Here is a 19,760-nt window from a genome sequence, read left to right as displayed (position 1 = left end):
AATTACTTTAAGATATGTAAAATATGTATTTTTTCAAAGCATTGGTTCAGAAATTTCCTTAGTATCACCATCATTATTGCTATCATTATTATTTAAAGATATACAGAGTATCTATGAAATCCCATAGATAATGTATAAAAGAGACATACAAAAATCTAAGGTTTAACATCTTAGGTCAACAAGGCATAAAATACTGCCATGAAGGGGCTGGGGATATGGCCTAGTGGCAAGAGTGCTTCCCTTGTATACATGAGGCCCTGGGTTCGATTCCCCAGCACCACATATACAGAAAACGGCCAGAAGTGGCGCTGTGGCTCAAGTGGCAGAGTGCTAGCCTTGAGCAAAAACAAGCCAGGGACAGTGCTCAGGCTCTGAGTTCAAGGCCCAGGACTGGCAAAAAAACAAAACAACAAAAAAAAAAACACTGCCATGAAAAATTAATACCAAAATACTTATGATGCTAAAAAAGCAAATCATTTTCCAAAAAATTGGTAAATAGCTAATAGCTATCTATTAGCTAGATCTATGGAAATGGACTGAGGAGAGGCAGAAGCCATTTTTATGAGATCAACCCATGTCAGAGACATTAACCAATAGTTTCCTTTAAAAATTATTTTAAAAAGTCAGATACTGATGGCTCACACCTATATTCCTGGTTAATTCAGAGGCTGAGATATGAGAATTGTGGTTCAAATCCAACCTGAGAAGGAAAGTCAATGAGACCCTTTATTTCCACTTATGAAGCAAAAACAACCCCAAAAAACCAGAAGTGCTAAAGTGCTAGTTTTGAGTGGAAGAAATTCAAAGATAGCATTCAGGCTATGAATGCAAGCCTCAGTACTGGTACCAGAAAGCAAAAATTATGAAATGTACATTAGAGGCAGCATGGATATGGATTATAGTAGTGACAAATATATAAATTATAGAGTGCTAAGGTCAAAATGATGCACTGAATATTTTAAACATTTTTAAAAATATTTCCCAGACTCATTGACTCCTTTCAGTGACAGAAGGTAAACAAGTTATTCAAGTCAGAAACCTGTTGGCAGAGAAGAGTGAACTGTTTCAAGTAGAAGCCACAATTTAGAAGAATAAATATTGAACACAGTTATGAGAATATGGAGAAGACTCCCAGAGAACTAAGAAATCTAAAGCATTAGGTAAGGGAAAACTCTCTAACAGAGGTTCCCATTGGTCATAATCTTCAAAACAACACCCTAAATGCTAAATTTGTTCATATTTAGTTGAAAATGTAAAAATGTTCTTTGATTCCTAGTTTTATGTTATTTTTGTTCTTAAGTAATAAAAACATACCTGTATGTCTCCATTTTGAAGCAAATAAAATGTGTGCATCTTGCAGAAACACATTACTTCAAATTATGCTAATGACATACCACAGAGTAGATGGCTTAAACAATAGAAATCTCTGAAGAGGAAATGAGAATGGCCAAGAGTCACATGAAAAAGTGCTCCACATTATTGTCCATAAAAGAAATGTATATCAAAACAACATTGAGATTCCACCTCACCCCAGTAAGAATGTCTATTATCAGGAAATCTAATAATAACAAATTCTGGAGAGAATGTGACCAAAAGGGAACTCTACTACATTGTTAGTGGGAATGCAAAATCGTTCAACCCCTCTGGAAAGCAGTGTGGAAGTTCCTAAGAAGGCTAAACGTAGAGCTCCCCTGTGACCCAGCAGCTCCACTTTTGGGCATCTACCCAAAAGTCGACAAGCAAAATCACACTAAAGCCACCAGCACAACTATGTTCATCTCAGCACAAGCTGTCATTGCTAAAACATGGAACCAGTATAGATGCCCCTCAGTAGATGAGTGGATCAGGAAAATATGGTACATATACACAAAATGGAATTCTATGCCTCCATCAGAAGGAATTACACATCCCCATTTGTAAGGAAATGGAAGCACTTGGGAAAAAATCATACTAGGTGAAGTGACCCAGACCCAAAGAAACATGAACCCTATGGTGTCCCTCATAGGGAATAACTAGTATATAAATAGGCTAGTCATGGTAGAAAACCAAAATACCCCAATAGCTACATCCATATGACCACATAAGAAGATGCCAAGTGAAATGAACGACACGTTATGGAAACAAGAGTTATACTGTTGTAATTATTCTCAACATGCCATGTCAACTCGTACTACTTTTTTTTCTCTTTTTCCTTGTATGTTTATTTGACTGAGTGATTTGTCTAGTTTTGTTTCTCCTGTCCCTTCCTGTGGCTGTACTCTCACTACCACTGTATTACATCCGAGTACCCTGGATACTGTTTATACAGGTAATAGAACTGGGGAAGGGAGAGAGAATACCAAAATCAAGAGCCAAAGAACAAAAAGACAAACCATTCAAAAAGCAACACTTAGAAACTATTTAGTTTAAACCAACTGCACAACTCTTGCGGGGAGGGGGAAGGGGAGAAATGAAAGAGGAGGTAACAATAGAACACTTGCCTTTCATTCACTGCCTTTCACATGAATCGGTAACCCTTCTGTATCACACTTTGACAATAAAGAAAAAAAAGAAATCTCTTTCTTTACATTTCTGAACAGTAGGAACTTAAATCCAAGGCTGCAGTGTGGTCAATTTCCAACAGAGTCTTCATGTGTCCTATAGGACCTATCTCCTCATGTTGTCTTCATGTAGCCAAAGTACATGAAGGCTTCTCTAGAGCTTCTCATTACAAGGAGATCAATTCCCTTCATAAAGTTCGGACTCATAAACTCATTTTAATATAATTACTAATCAAAAGTTCCATCTTTAAAACTCATCATATTAGGTGTTATAGCTTCATCATGTGAGTTTGGAAGGGGATATTATTCATTCCATAGCATTCTTCCCTGGCACCTCTTAAATCATGTTCTTCTCAAAGGTAAAATATACACCTTTCATTCCAATAGCCCCAAAAGCTTAACTTATTGCAACATTAACATTATTTGTCTTAAGTCTAACATCCTTTGTAAGTATCATCTAATCATCTATAGATTCAATTTAAGGTCTGATTCATTCTAAGACAAACTAATTGCAAATCTGTGAAAACAGACAAGATGTATACTTCCCAAATACAGTGTTGGGACAGGCATGGGATAGACAAGTGAGAAATCATGAAGAAGAAAAAGTAATAGTGCACAAGGAAGTCTAAAACCTATTAAGGAAAACACATTTGATCCTGTCCCTCCAAAATAATCTTCAGTTTGATATCTTAAGTTCCAGGCTCTCTGAAATGGAAGTTTTACTCTCAAGGCTCCACTTATCCCCATGACTCTATAAATTAGCCATTATTCCAAAGTCAAGGTCATATATCCTGTTTAAATCCAACACATTGGCCCTGACAATCATTTGATAATCTCTCCTGAGGTCCTTTTTTCCCTCTCCCTGAAGAATAGAGCATGTTTACTGCCAAATTACCCTGTTTTCTTGAGTTATTTAATCTAAGAAATTTGTTAAATTTCTTTTGTTTCCTGCCATTGTCATCATTTTTAGTTCAAACTGGCAATATTTCTGTAGGCATAGAGTCCTGTAAGTATTACCAAATGTTTACTTGGTCACAGCCTCAATGTTCTCTTCTGAATAATCTTTCTTGCTTTTTTTACACCTGGACACAGCAAGTATTTTCTGTATCTTCAATTCTTGATCCCGTTTTGTTTTTAACTATTCCTTCAATTCATTTTTCAACTTTCACGTTTTACTCCAAGCAGTCAATAGGAATCAAGTACTTCTTCATCCTCTTGCTTAGAAATCTCTTCAAGTAAATATCCAGTTTCAGTGTTAACAATTCTAATATCCATAAAATACTAGAAGACAGCTTAGCCAAGTGCTTTACTCTTTTATAGAAAGGATTACCTTGTCTCTGGTTTCTGATGACATGTTTCTCGCTTCCATCCATGTCTTCACCAGAAGCACCCTTAATATCCATATTTCTGGCACATACACACACATGAAAGCTCTTCCTTTCACCTTATACCCATTCCAAAGACATTTCAATATTCTTTCAATATTTTTACTACAGAACTGTGCTTTTCAGTATCCAAATCTGTACTAGTTGGGTTAAAATACCACACCAATGTACTATAGGCTGCATAGCTTAAACATAATTTTTTTCTCCCACAGTTACAGAGGTTGAAAGTGGGAGATTCATCATGTTCAGGTATGGTAAAAGTCATCTTTCCTGTTTCTAAATAATCATCTTTTCAGTGTATGTACCCATGGCCTTTCTTTGGTGTATATTCATGGAAAAAGATAGACTGAACATGACAGTGACTCTTCTAAGGCCACTAATATCATAATAAAGGCATCACATTTATTATCTCATCTAAATCCAATTATGTCTCAAAGACCTTGTCTCCAGTACCATAATATTGAGTTAGGATTTCAACATATGAATTCAAAGGCAAAGGCATAGCTCGCTGAGTGTAAGAAAAGAATGGCATCTAACAATTATGCTTCCTTCTCCTAAAGATATTATTGTAATAAGCAATGGAAAAGTTCTACCTGGGTATATGGTTTTTCACCTTAGCTTAATTTAAAAGTGTAGTCAAGAGAGCTGTTTATTGAGTAAAACATTTGAATATTGAAGCCCATTAAAGTCCTAAGAGATGGTATGACTAAAGAGATAGGCCTCTTATAGGCAGTAAAAACAAAGCTGAGGTTCTCTGACAAGGCTAAAGTAAGTATTAAAAATAGAATGATTCAGACTTTTCTCTGAGAAGGTTCAGTGATCCATCTCATTTTGGCTGAAGTATACCAAGAAATGTATTGAGGCACTGTGATTTCCTTAAATTACAATTTTCATGAGGCAGTCATTTCATTTTTATCCCAATTTGGTGGCTTAACTTACTTACTAATTGTTCCAGTACAATGATTATCAGAAAGTGGAAGAATTCTGTGATCTACAAAATGTTTGACATGTGCATATTTTTATCATAGGAATTTCTTTTACTTCCAAATTTTATGCTGCCAAAATCATCTTTTAAGAACTGAATAATGAATATGAAATTAATTATATCAAAACCTCATCATTTTCAATATCACAAGATGATAGCTCATTTTGTATTTAAATACTATTTGGTTAAGATTAAACATCTAGAGACTGTGTTAACGCTGAGGTTGAAATACTTAGTTCAAAGATATTTCTATCCCCTAATTATTCACATTGTATTGTACATTGAAGCAAATTATACTTATCATTAACCAAGAAATTAATAGAGTAAAACTACTGATGTGAAACCCGATAATGATGTTTGAAGAAATTATTTCCTTAGTTTATTAAACATCTTTCTCTAAAACATATGAAAATTAATTATTGAATTGTGAAAAGCATAACAGAGAAGCATAACAGATATCCTTTAAAATTATTTAACTTGTCAACAAGTCAAAAGGGCCTAGTCACCACTTCTGGCAAGAAAAACTTCATTTAAGGAAACCTGGTATGGACTAAGTTTCTCTCAGCATTTTCAAAGGCTTTGATGCTTCAAATTGATTTTCTCTGTTGAATGCTATATTGATTTCTACAAATGGTAATCTTTCAACTTCATTTATCAAATGATAAATTCTTGGGTGGTGAAAAATAAACTTAAATTTAAAGACCAATCTAATCTAAAGAGCCATCTTTAAGTAAAGAGCCTGAACCACACTGAAGCATAAACAATTACTACTAAAGGGAACATAGGCAGAGGCAATTTATTAAATTAAAATTTCTTCCTCTGCAGCTGAATATAATCTATATAGGTGACAAATAAGCCTGAAATTGAATCAATTAACTTGGATCACATTGTTTAGTTTTCCAACTGTGTGGCTTTGCTCTGTTATATACAACTGATGCATCTGGGAGTCAGAACTATGCCAAATAAGAAACAATATTTAAAACTTCCAAGTGAATCACTACTTCACTTTTGCAACCTACATGAAATGTCAAATGCATAAGCTCCTATGATTTCATAACACTGTATTCCCATAATGTTATTTTACTTCAGAACAAAAATTATTGAACCAGTAACAACATTTAAACTAATGATCACTCACTTCACAAACATCTTAGGAAGTTAGAGAAGCAAGACCTAACTTTGGTTTTTTAAATGAAACATTTGTTTAAAATGTCTTTTGCAATAGAACCTCAATAGAACTGGACATATTTAAATATACATATATAAGTATGTATGTATGTATGTATGTATGTATACAGAGAGAGAATATGCATGTAATTTTATTCAGGAGGAAAATATTGTGCCATTTGCAGTGAAATGCATGGACTTTGCGGGAAAATTATGCTCAGTTAAAGCTCAGAGAGACAAAAGGTACATATTTTCTCTCAAATGTAGAAGTTAGATATAAAGTATAGACATATATAAATACACATACAGGTATATGCTTGGGTACATTTCCATAGGGTAACCTCTCTGAACAACCAACAGACAATTTAATTAAAATGAATACCAGGAAGTTGAAGCATATCTTGATTGAGGAAAGTCAGGGCTGAAAGGAAAGGGGAGGATGAATAGAGAGAACAGTGGACAAATAGTCATAATACTCAATGTACATGTGTGAAAATGGAACTTGAGGGGATGGGTTGGTTTGGAACATATGGAGGATAGTCAATGGAGGGGGTGACATTGATCAATATTTATTGTACCCATAAATTGAGATAGAGAATGGAAGTCTCTTTGTAAACGATTTAAAGATAAACATTGATGCAAAACCAAAACATATATCCCCTTCCTTATATTCTTCAGGCCATGGCTAACACTAAATGTAGCACTTGAACAATATAAAACAGACAACAATTGTTTGTACCAAAACTGACACTCAGCACATTTTCTTTAAGCATTTCTAATATGTCAACTGAATTGTACAATTAGTAAACATAGAATATGCCCCTACCTGAAATCAAACTAGACTTAAAGCTCAAGTAGAAGTCCTAACTGAACTAACTAAGGCTATTATCAAATGCCACATTTTTAAATGCCTTGTTTAGATTAACTGTTAACCCATCAGGTTTGAGAACATAAGCTGAATTATACCCATTTTTAATCCTTATAGTTTAGCATGATATGGGATTTAACAGTAAAATGTTCAACATGTATTTTGTTAAGTGAATGAATTACTAGATTCAAAACAATAAGTGGAGAAAGAAATTTATTTAAACCTGGGCTATGTTATATATGTAGAAAGATCTATGTTTCAAACTATAGTGTCCATTGATTGCATAATTTAATCATTGAAAAAAAATGTCAGATGATAATGCAACTGATTGAATTTATAAAGGAATTGTGGTTACATCAGCACTCCAAATGGTAGAATGGTGTTAGAGTAATTTCCAACACACCACCAACTGGCCCGAGACAGTTAAACTGTCTATATCACCATATGATGGAATGAAGAGGTCAAAAGGAAGTCATAAAAAATTTTTTTAAAAAATCCAAAGAAAAACGTCTCACAATATCTGGGTGTCTTTTGCTAAACATCCAAATTTCTTGCTTCACAGATATGGAGGTATAGTTCATCTACTTCTTGGTACAGGGGCCAACAGTCTCCCTAGCAGGAATTTTTCCAGCTATGCAAGCTATCCAGAAGCTTCACTTATAGATCATCAAATCCACTCTTTATGCATGTACCTCCCCTAAATTCACCATTTTGATTCTGAAAGCATTCTGCTAGTCAAAACTCCTCCCAGGTTCCCGGTCCTAAGGAAAGCCTTCCCACTTTTTAAGAAATCTACACAATTATAAATATATCTTTAACATTAACATGAAATCCTGTCAACAAAAATACCTAACACCTAAGGGCTCAAAGTAAGTCTACTGTTTGGTCAGGCTGCCCATCATTAATCTTTGATCTAACGTATGCTTCTTTCACTTCAATAAATCTTACTGTTAAAAGTCCTTTGTACCTGAGTTCAAGCTCCAGTACTGGCACCAAAAAAATCCACCCTTTTCTGTACAGGTGCCTTGACTTAAATTTTCTTCAGTGAGACCAAGAATCTACCATTCTTTCTTTAAGTGGTAGTAGACTGATTCCTTACATTGAGAGATATTTGAAAAACTATCCAAATCCAAATTTCCCTATTGCTGAATCTGACATAAACTCATTTTAAAAAGGTATGCTAATACTATATAGATAGATAGATAGTTGATATATTTGGATATTTTGTTTTATTATTCCCTTTCTGTCTGTCTACCTCTTCATTCCATCATGCTGTCACATAGACAGTTTAACTGTCTGGGTCCAGTTAGCGGTGTATTGGACATTATTCCACCACCATGCTACCATTTGGAGTACTGATGTAACCACAATTCCTTTATAAACAATATATATATGGTTTTCTGTCGGTTGTGGGGCTTGAACTCTGGGACTAGGTGCTACCCCTGAGCTCTTCAGACCAAGGCTAGCCCTCTACCATTTGAGCGACAGCACCACTTCCGGTTTTCTGGTGGTTAACTGGAGAACCTTGGCTGGCTTTGAACTGGAATCCTCAGATTTCAGGCACCTGAGTAGCTAAGATTACAGGTGTGAGCTGACAGCACCTGGCTATATATACCTTTTCTGTCTAATACCTGAGCCGGATGCAATATTTTAAGAAAAATGAGACAAAAATTAATGATCGTGGATGTAAATACTATAAATAACAATAACAATTGAAGTATTACTTTATTTTTACTCACCATTCAAAACGTTAATTCACTATATAGATATAGACAAGCCATAACTCACGCTGCCATCTTTCAGTTAAACAAACATTAGGCACATGTAGTCTAAATGATGCTATTCCACACACTTGTAACTTATGTCATCTTAAAATTTGGATGTGACCTAGAGAAAACACTCACCTTTTGACACAATATATTAGTATGTATAGCTTTAAAATGTAAGAAAACATAAGCATAGATAAGTTGATATATGTTCCAAAATTTATCAACTTTTATTGTCCCTCTGCCTAATTAGAAAATGAATTAAAATAAGCTGAATTAACCCTTGAGAAGATGATATAAATATAACACAAATAGTTTTCTTTCCACTCCCATCAGTTTAAACATATATGTACTAAACCTTCAGATTACCATAAATGGAATTCTACCTTGGTTTTTATTACCAACAAAAGACTTTTATTTATAAATGTATAGCAATATAACACGTTTTCAGAGAGATGTGATTTAGAAATTTATTTTCTCAAAATTCAGTCTGTTTTATATAATATCAAGCTTTATGAGCACTATATTCTTGAATTATCAAAGCTCTAATTTGCTTTTAACATGCTTTAGAATTGGATACTAGAGTGAAGTCATAGAAGTGGCCTAAATCCTTTAATCTTTTATGTGAAAATAACTAATTCTGGGAAATCTAAATCCCTACCTTAATTATTATAAATCCAAGTCAAATTAAGCTTTGAACTCCAAAGCAAACATTTATTTTAATCAGAAATAATTACCATGTGAGAATACATTTGTACAATGGATGAATTTGCATTGTATATAAGAACAGTGCTAATTTCTAAAGCCTAATTTACATGGTATATTCAAATTGGGCAATATCTGTGCTATAAAAAAATCTACTCATTACAAATATATTCCTGTATTAACCTTTCGGTTCAACTCAATCCAATATATTCTTATTCACTTAGCCCTATGTGACATAAATAACCACATACCGGCTCCAACTTTGTAATTATATGAGAACTTTGAGCACCCCGTGGAAACTATGTTGATTACTATAACTACACCACAAACAGACTTCTTTGGCATTTTCCAAATGTTTATTAATGGTAGAGAATTCAAAGTTCAGAAGATAGGTAGAGGCCTCAAATATTTATTCTGAGAAAGCAGATTCCTTCTAAGAAATGTTTGCTTTGATTAGTATAGCAAAATGAATACCATGCTAAATAAAATGCAAATAGTTAATCTATTCTTTGTTAAGTACTTATGTCAATAGTTCAAATTTCTAGTAGTAATGAAAGAAAGAAAAACAGAGGAGTGAACTAAAGTCGTTTTTATGTATTCTCACAGATTCTTTGAAACATTACATGATCAAGGAATTAACTAATTAGCTTATGGAATGTGGAAACTTCTCATGAAATAATTATGTATGTGCTATCTGAAGTTTATAGTAGGAAAATATTACCAAATTTTACAATATTCTCTTGGTATTTGTAAAAAGAATTGAATAAGCTGGCTCTAGTGGCTCATGCTTGTAAACCCCACCACTACAGAGGCTCAGAAATGAAGATTATGGTTAGAAGCCAGCACAGGCAGGAGAATCCATGTATCACTCTCCCTCCGTTTTTTGTAAAAGTAAATTCTGCTTGTATTTTAAACTGTTTCTTCTACAAATGCTAAGAGTTGCTTTTATTTTTTATTGTTATTGTAAAGGTGATGTACAGAGGGGATACAGTTACGTAATCCAGCTAATATATTTCTTATTGAACAGCGTCACGTATTCCCTTGTCTTCTCCCAGTTATTTCCCCTCTGGACTCTCTCCCCCACAAACTGTGTAGATCATTGTCAAAATAGTTTCTAGTATCACTGATGAATTAGTTCAGCCTTCCTACTACCATTTCTGTGCTTCCTCTCCCACTCCCCCAAACAAACAGACTTACATACAAGACAAAATGTACAGAAATAAAAAAAAATCAATAAAGGAGGAAAAAGAAAAAGACAAAATAACAAAAACCCTCTTATTTCCATTTCTTGCACTTCATTTCAATAAACGTCATTTTATATGATCATTTGCCAATATCTATTGAGCCTTGTCATCCTCTTCTATGAATATCCTCCTTTTCTCTCACTGTGTGAATATCTAGAGTCCTGTATAATTTATCATGTCCAATTTTTGTCATTTACCATCCAGTATATTTACTCGTAGACTCTAATTACAACAAATGAGGGAAACCATACAACCTGTGTTTCTTTGGGTCTGGCTTACTTCACTTAATATATTTTTTCCAAGTCTTTCCAGGTCCATATGAATAGTACAATATAATTCTTTCAGATGGAAGCATAGAATAAACAAGTCTGGAATTGGAGCTGTGGCTCAAGTGCTATAGTCCTACTCTTGAGAAAAAGAAGCACAGTGACAGTGCCCAATCTTTGATTCAAGCCTCAGGACTGGCGTACACATATACACAGAGAGAGTTGAAATAAATTGCTCGATGAAAAAAATAAGTTTTTCTCTGAATGACAGAATCTTTCTGTTACTTTCTGATAAGAATTTTGAAATTCTCAATTATTTTTTTCCTCTAATCATTTCTGATCAGAGATTATCAAATGTGAAAACTAAATTTTATATAAATCCAAAATGATTCACAATCATACTAACATTGACGAATTACTAATTACCCTGAATATCCCTAATTGAATTCCTTTCATCTCAAATCTCTAAAACTGATTTTATACATATATTTCATCCATATATATCTTCACCTATTGGCTAGAGGATATTGATAGTTTAAATAATTTACTCATAAGCTAGGGCAAATTCTCTTGTCCTTGTATGTCAAAATTGTTATGGAAAATTAAACTTTACATCTATAATGAATATATTGGCCACACGCCGGGATATTTAAAAGAAATAATGAGAAAGGGGCACACAAAACTATGTCAAAGATATCATAGTGCCTTCTGATTTTTTTCTGTAATAAAATTGGACATAACAGACATATACTTCCTGTAGTGAAGAATGTGGGGCTCAGTGTGTTATATCTGGCCTGCTCAAATTCTGACCTTTCCCCCAAGTTTAAAATTATTTCCCACTGATAATATTCTAGTACATAGGGTATTTGTGCATACCAGAGGTTGTCTCAGAGAACTGGGTACTAAGAAACCTAAGGCCAATATCTGATCAAAGGACAGAATACTAATAGAAGTCTAAGTGAAATGCAGCCAATGTTTTGTGTGTCTAGCAGAGAAAACTTTGTGTGTGTGTGTGTGTGTGTGTTGTGTGTGTGTCCTTATTCTGGATTCAGAGAAGCTATTGCTGGTAAAATGAGAATGGAAAAAGAGAAAGCACTAAAGAGAAAGAAGTTTGTGAACTTTCACATTATTATTTATTTTTTTATTGTCAAACTTATATACAGAGCGGTTACAGTTTCATACGTTAGGCTTTGGATACATTTCTTGTACTGTTTGTTACCTCCTCCCTCATTCCCCCCTCACTCCTCCCCCTTTACCTTTCCCCCCATGAGTTGTTCAGTAGATTTACACTAAACTGTTTTGCAAGTATTGCTTTTGTAGTCATTTGTCTTTTTGATCCTGTGTTTCTCGATTTTGGTATTCGCTTTCAGTTTCCTAGTTCTAATACCTGTATACACGGTTTCCAATGCACTCAGATAAGATACAGAGATAGTGCAGGTACAACCACCGAAAGGGGATACAGGAGGATCAACAACATTATTTTTTAAAGATAAGCTTCTGGAAGCCCAATGGGCTACCCTTCCTTCCCCAACCCCCACATCCTAAGAAAGCCCTAGCTCCATATATTATGCTACTTCAGACCTTATCTATCCAGTGCAGTAACCACTGTTTGCCCTAAGAATTTCCTCTTTTCCTATTTGTTTCTTTACCAATGTTTGATTAACTTCTCTGTCCATGTGCTAGCCAGCTAAACATATTGCTGTTTAAAAAAAAATTAACCAAATAAAATTTTCATCATTATTGGCTAATAAAAATTATCTAAATTCAAAACTTACAATTTCATACACACACACACACACACACACACACACACACACACACACACACACACACACACATATATAGTAACGCTTACCATAATCGTTGACTAAGAGATTGCTAAAATCATCTATGTTGTTATTAATGACATCAGAGACATCCTCGATGCCAATTTGTATGGAAAACACTTCATCTTAATGACATTTGATGTTATGAAGTTTTTATTGCATTGAATTGTTTTTCCAATAAACGCATGTTTATTGAAAATTATTATTCAGCTATAGCTAAAAGAAGGAAGGGCTCAGGAAAAGAAAGCAAACTTCAAGATTTTATATGTCAAGCACAATGAGATATTACCTCACACTTGCTAAAACATTTCATCAACATGACAAAAAATAAAAAGTGATGGAGAGTATGTGGGCAAATGGAAACCCTTGTAAACTTTTGTTGGAATATAAACTAGCAAAACCATTAAGAAAAGTAGTGTGGAGGCCTCTAAAGCAATTAAAAATAAAATTATCAGCCTAGCACTTGTGGCTCATGTCTGCAATCCTAGCTACTGTGGGAGATGATATCTGAAGACTGAGGTTGGAGGCCTGTCCTAACAGAAACAATTCATCACACACGAAAAAAAAAAAAAAAACAGATGTGGCACTGTAGTTCAATTGGTAAAGCATTAGACTTGAGCATGAAAGCTCAAGGACAGCATCAAAGTCCTAAGTTCAAGCCCCAGGACCACAACAACAAAAATTAAAAAAAAAAAAAACAACCTACCATATAATCTGTTAATCTCATTTCTAGGCAAGATCATTTAAAATAATTGAAATAAAGATACTAACGAAATATTTTTACTCCTTTGGTTAGGTAGTATTATTCCCAATAGATAAGATACACTGTTCAGCCCTACAATAGGATATTCTGTTCTCAGAAACATATATAACTGAGAAGACATTATGTAAACCGAAATAAGCCAGATACAGAAAGAAAATTACCCATGACCTATGGGAACCCTATAGCTCTGTGGGAACCATGACAAGTTACAGAAGATTTGATAGTGTGCTTGAAGTATAAATGACAATATTGGAAAACCTGGTTGGATGTTGTATTTCTTTATCCCATGTCTAAAGACACAGGATTATGAATGTTTGAATTTTGCATTAATCCCAGCCCGAAAACAGAGGTCCTTGTATGTATTTATCTTGGGGAGAAATTCCTGGATTCCTTACCAAAATTGTTTAAGTATTTTCTGATTTTTTTTTGTTATCTACCCCTTGGAATGTGTACCTTTCTCTATTTTCCTATAATTCCCTTAAGTTTGTCCTAGGCTAATTTGAACATATAAAGCAGGAGGTGGAATAGAGAATATCAGTTTAATCATACCTATCAGTTATACACATTTCTCACCCCATAGTGGTAATTGGAATATTAACTATTTAATAAATAATGTTCTGAAATATACTGCATAGGCATTTCATCATCCATCACCTCTGAATCTTCTTGTTGGAACTAGCAATGACCTCATTTAAATGTACAATCCAAAAATTGAACTCCTCAAACTAGAGAATAGAATGGAGAGACTTTCATCCAAGAGTACAGAATTTTAGTGACACAAGATGAATGAGTTCTAGAGATCTATCAAACAGCATGATGATCTATTATACAGTTGAAAATTGTTAAGACATAAATAGCTTCAAAAATGCATTGAACAAAGTTCATATTTTTTCATATGTATTTTGCAGTTAACTAGTTACATAAAGTAGATGTAGGGTAAGATAAGGTTTTGGGGTCTATGACCTCTAAATGGCTTAAGTTAGTATAGCCCCCCCCCCACTAATTTTACCACAATTATTTTTTAGACTTCTTCCTTGAAATTTTAATATTTTGTACTTATGGGGGAAATGAACTAATTTAAGAAAAGTAAGGTGGGAATTATTGGGTTCTAACATAGAAATTTAAAAAGCCTTCCACTCACAGTTCATTAGTCAGAATAATCCAAAGATATCCCCCCCAAAGGAGGTGGCAATACAGTCTTACTAAATACCCAGAATAAAAAAAAAAAAAGGAAATTATTTACCCGACAATCAGCACCACCAATTACCACATGAGCGAATTCAAGCAGAGATTAAGTTCTTGCATAAAATCACATTGACAATGACAGAGACACAATTCAAACATGTTTAATTTTCAAACTTCATGCTTCGTTTTACTTTTACGCATTTTTTTCATTATATGTCTTTCTCTTAGGTGCAATATATAACAGAAATCCTTTTGCTTCAATGTTATAATTTCCTCTTTCATATTATCTGGAATTCAATAAATAGAATGAGGCTGGATAAAAATCCACACACTGAAAAACTAGAACTCTTAAGAAAATTTAAATGGAATTATAATGCTCATAATCCAATGATAAACATAAAATAAATTCTGTTGGTGATTATTTTGCAGAGAAATAAATAATAAAAACCAAAAGGAAGAATAAAGTCAACAATTTAATGATTAGCCTATAAAATTAAGAAAAGAGAGGGAAGGTGTGGATTGGGAGGGATGGGTAAGAATGTTGAAAATGATGACATTGATCACAAATCTTTGTATTCGTTACCTGCTTTGTTAAATGTCAATTCGTTTGTACAATTGCTTAAAGATAATTTTTAATAAATAATAGAAATGAATGACATAAATTACAGATGTGAAAGTTTATTAATGTTACATACTGATACTTCAAAAAGCAAAAATACCTCAACACAATTGATCAAGAAAGTAAAAAAGGTCAAAAACAAATTAATAACCACAATTTTCAAAGATTTCTTATGCCTTTAATCCTACCTACTCAGAATGCTGAGACCCACAAAATCATGGTTTGATGGTATTTCAGGCAGAAAAGTTCATGGGATTCTGCCTCCAAAATAACCAGCAAAAAGTAGAAAATGAAAAATAAACCAGAAATGGGAATATATCACTAAGCACCAGCTGAGCAAATAAACCAAGTGAGCATGAATCCCTGAGTTCAAACCCCTAAACCAAAAAAGAATAAAGGAGGAAAATTATAATTTCAGTTCCTGCAAATATTTAACATATTATGAAAAATAATTTCAAAATGTAGATAAAGTGGATAAGCTGATAGAAAAAATAACTTTTTCAAGCTAAGTCAAGGATAAGAAGAAAGCCTCAAAATTCTTAGTTATTGTAAAGATCAGTGTGTTTTACCCGGGGGGGGGGGGAACAGAACACATGATTTTAGTGGTTTGAATTTTAGGTACCCATAATTTGTACCCATATTTTCCTCTGTTATTTCTGCATACACTTTATGATGTAAATCAAAGAGACTTTGCAGAATAATTTGTTACTAATAAACATATTCAAGGAAAATTGAACCTCATTCCTACAAGCTGTATACTTGTGAATTCTGTTTGCAATCCAAAGAGTCTCAAAATGGATTTTCCCTTATAGGCTTCAGACAATGTAATTCTGGTCTTGTGAAATTCAAGGAGCAGAAATGAGCCCTACATACCAGACTTCTTTTTATAGAAATGTAGAAAAAATAAATGTATACTGTTTAAGTTACTAAAATTTTTCTAATAATTTGCTACAGCAAAAGAAAACAAACATAGACCTTTTTCCTAACATTTATCAATTTAATGTTAAGAATTTCCATGGAGAAAAAAGAAAAATTAGTTGGGTAGTGGTATCTCATATCTGTAATCCTAGCTACATAAGGACAGTGAGGTCTGCAGATAGCAATTTGAAACCAACACAAGCAGGAAAGTCGGTGGGACTCTTTTTTTTTCACTTCAACCTATCTTTATTAAATAAAGGACACATATCATCACAAAAGAACTTGGAAAAATGGCCATGAGGAATTATACTCTTGTGTATTGTTTTTCTTTTTTTCTTTTTAATTAAATTTTATTGACAAGGGGATGTACAGAGGGGGTACAGTTACATAATAAGGTAAAGTACATTACTTGTCATATTTGTTTCACCTTCCCTCATTTTTCTTTCCCTTCCCTAGTTCAGGTAAGCATATATACAATATCTAGTGTACCAAAATCATATACAGTAACAACGTGGGGTATGCCAAAGGAAATTCACCTAGTACATTAAATATAACGATAACAATAAAGTCCTCCTATGTCCTCTTGGAGTTAATTTTGCTTAGCCTTATCTTATATATGTACATAGCTGTTGAGCTATTGTGATACTCTGATAGATCTATCCTAGACCTTTCATTGTTTGTTTAGTAGTTGTTTGGTTTTAGATACAAAATGTAAAGTCACTTACCCAAACATGTGGAAATACCATTTGAAAAGAAGTTATTTTGCATGCATGGTCTGTACTATTCTCCGAACCCCCTCCTCCCGCCCTAACAATCATGTATCAAGGAGACCATGCCCCTTTGTTCTCTGTGTTCCAGGCTTGTCTCGCTCAACATTATGTGTTCAAGAGCTGATCATTTCCCTGCAAATACCATTATTTTATCATTTCTAATCACTATGTAGTATTTCATTGTGTACAGGTACCACATTTTTTGGATCCATTCATCTTTAGTGGGGCATCTGGGTTGTTTCCATGTTTTGGCTATTGTGAACTGTGCAGCTATAAACATAGATGTGCAGATTTCTTTATGATATCCTGGGACCTGTTGTTCAGGATAGATGCCTAGGAGTGGTATGGGTGGGTCATAGAGTATGTATATGCTGAGCTTTTTGAGGAAGCTCCATACTGTTCTCCAAAGTGGTTGTACTAATTTGCACTCCTACCAACAGTGGAGAAGGGTTCCTTTTTCCCCACATCCCCTCCAGCATTTGTTGTTGCCTGAGTTCAGAGTACAGGTCATTCTAACTGGAGTGAGATGGTATCTCAGGGTTGTTTTTATTTGCATTTCCTTTACTGCCAGGGATGTTGAACATTTCTACACAAGTTTCTTTGCCATTTTTATTTCTTCTCCTGTGAAGTCTTTCTTTAGCTCCTTTGCCCATTTGATAATTGGTTTACTGGGTTTGGAGGGGGTTAGTCTCTTGAGTTCTCTGTAGATGACAAATATTAGGCCATTTGGTGTAAACCAACTGAACAACTCATGGGGGGAAAGGAAAAGGAGGAGGAGGAGAGGGCAATGAGGGAGGAGGTAACAAACAGTACAAGAAATGTACCCAAGGCCTAAAGTATGAAACTGTAACCTCTCTGTACATCACTTTGACAATAAATAAGAACAAAAAAAGAAATCTGCTCTAAGAAAGACTGGTAAGAGACAGAAAAGGCAAGCCACAGATTACAATAAAGTATTTGGAAACCACATTCGATAATGATAGACTAAGTTTCAAAATATACAAAGAACTGTTAAAACCCAAAAATGAGAGAGAAATAACCCAAATATGAATGAACAAAGAAGATGGAGGCCAGGGGTTCCTACTAATCAAGAGAGCTGAGAATCACACTGTTTCATACCGACCACAGAAAGAAAAGTCCACAAGGCTCTATTTCAAATTAATGAGGAAAATACCAGACTGGAGTTGTGGCTCAAGTGGTAGAGCACCATCCAAAAGCAAACAAAGTTCTGAGCAGATGGATTATGAAAGAAGATATATAGATTACACATAAGTATATGAAAAGATTTCATCTTGATATCTCATTAAGGAATTGTAAATAAAAATAGTGATATACTACTACACTAAATAAGTAAAAACATAATTCCAAACACAGCACCAAATACCACAAGGATATGGAACAAGAAATCACAGTCACTGAGGTGGGGTATCAGCAGCTGTGGAGGCTGCATCCTGGTCCTGGCTCCTCACCCTGCCCCACCATTGTGATACCCTCAGAGCTCCTGGTGCTCTTGGCCATCTTCTTGGTCACTCCCTGGGGCTACTTAACCAGCATGGACACAAACACCCAGGAGTGCTTTTTCCTAGCTGCTCACCACTGGCACCAAGGTGGATCATCTTCGAGATGGTTGACAGTGGCTTCCAGGACATAAATGTGGAACTCACAGGACCTACAAACAAAGGCAACTATAAAGGGACCAAGAGTCCATCAAGAAGTATACGCTTGCTGCACACATAGATGGGATATTAAATTTTTCTGGTTTTGGTTCTTTTTTTTTTTTCCAGTGAGAGGATGTCTGCCATGACTCCCATGATAGTGATGTGCACCATCGAAATCGGGAAGGCTCCCCAAAGACAAGGCATGGAGACAGAGGCTCACCAGAACAAACTAGAAGAAATGATGGATGAGATGGCCATGGCAAGGACAGCTGTAAAGCATGGACAGGAGTACATGGAAGTTGAGGAGAGGATACATACATCTATAAACTACAACACAAACAATAGAGTGGTCCTGTAATCCTTTGAAGCTCGAGTTCTAATTGCCATGACAATGGGATATATCTATTACCTGAAGAGATTTTTTTTTAAGTCCAGAGAGTTGTTAAATGGACTTTTCCTGGTGATCCTAACTAATAATTCACTTGTTTACCAAACATCGTGGTCATAATAATATTATTATTTTCTATGTTTTCTTTTATTGATCTGTATATATACAGCTTATGTTCCTTTCTAGTTCATATGTATTGGGGGAAATCTTTTTTTAGAAAGTCCTAGCAAAAATGTAACATTTGTTCAGCATAAGATTTCTTATTTGAAATCTGCCTCTTCTACATACAGAGCCTTCCAGAATCTCACCATAAATGACATAAGTATAGTCTATCTTTGTTGCTTTGGTTTGGGAAAGAAAATGCAAATTGTTGAAGTCCCACAAAGCCTGGGAGTCCTTCAGTGAAATGACTGCACTATTGGGAAGCTTGGAGCCTCTGCTTGGCATCAGGAGAGAGAGAATGGTCCTAATGAGTCACTGTGTGAAACCCCACTGAGTCATGTCATTTTCTTCCCAGACTCATGCTACCAGGATGTGTACATATATACTTTTCTTATTTTATTTAAACATAATGATTGCTCCAACACATATCCTCCCCTTTATATTTTCCCCTTGAACCTTAGTACTGAATCACCTCCACTGAAGTTGACAAAGTAGTTAATAACCATTGTTTGGTTTTTGCATAATGGTAAAGTCTCTATTACAGC

At 34.6% G+C, this 19,760-nt stretch overlaps 1 pseudogene; it reads left to right on the top strand.

Moving 5' to 3' along the window:
* The first annotated feature begins 18,400 nt into the window (after nucleotides 1–18,400).
* LOC125343021 lies at nucleotides 18,401–19,173 on the top strand (annotated as a pseudogene).
* The last annotated feature ends 587 nt before the right edge of the window (nucleotides 19,174–19,760 follow it).

Source organism: Perognathus longimembris, chromosome 28 (genome assembly GCF_023159225.1).
Source record: "Perognathus longimembris pacificus isolate PPM17 chromosome 28, ASM2315922v1, whole genome shotgun sequence".
NCBI lineage: Eukaryota > Metazoa > Chordata > Mammalia > Rodentia > Heteromyidae > Perognathus > Perognathus longimembris.
The sequence above is the reverse complement of the archived record's forward strand: the minus strand, read 5'-3'. Positions and strand labels throughout refer to the sequence as shown.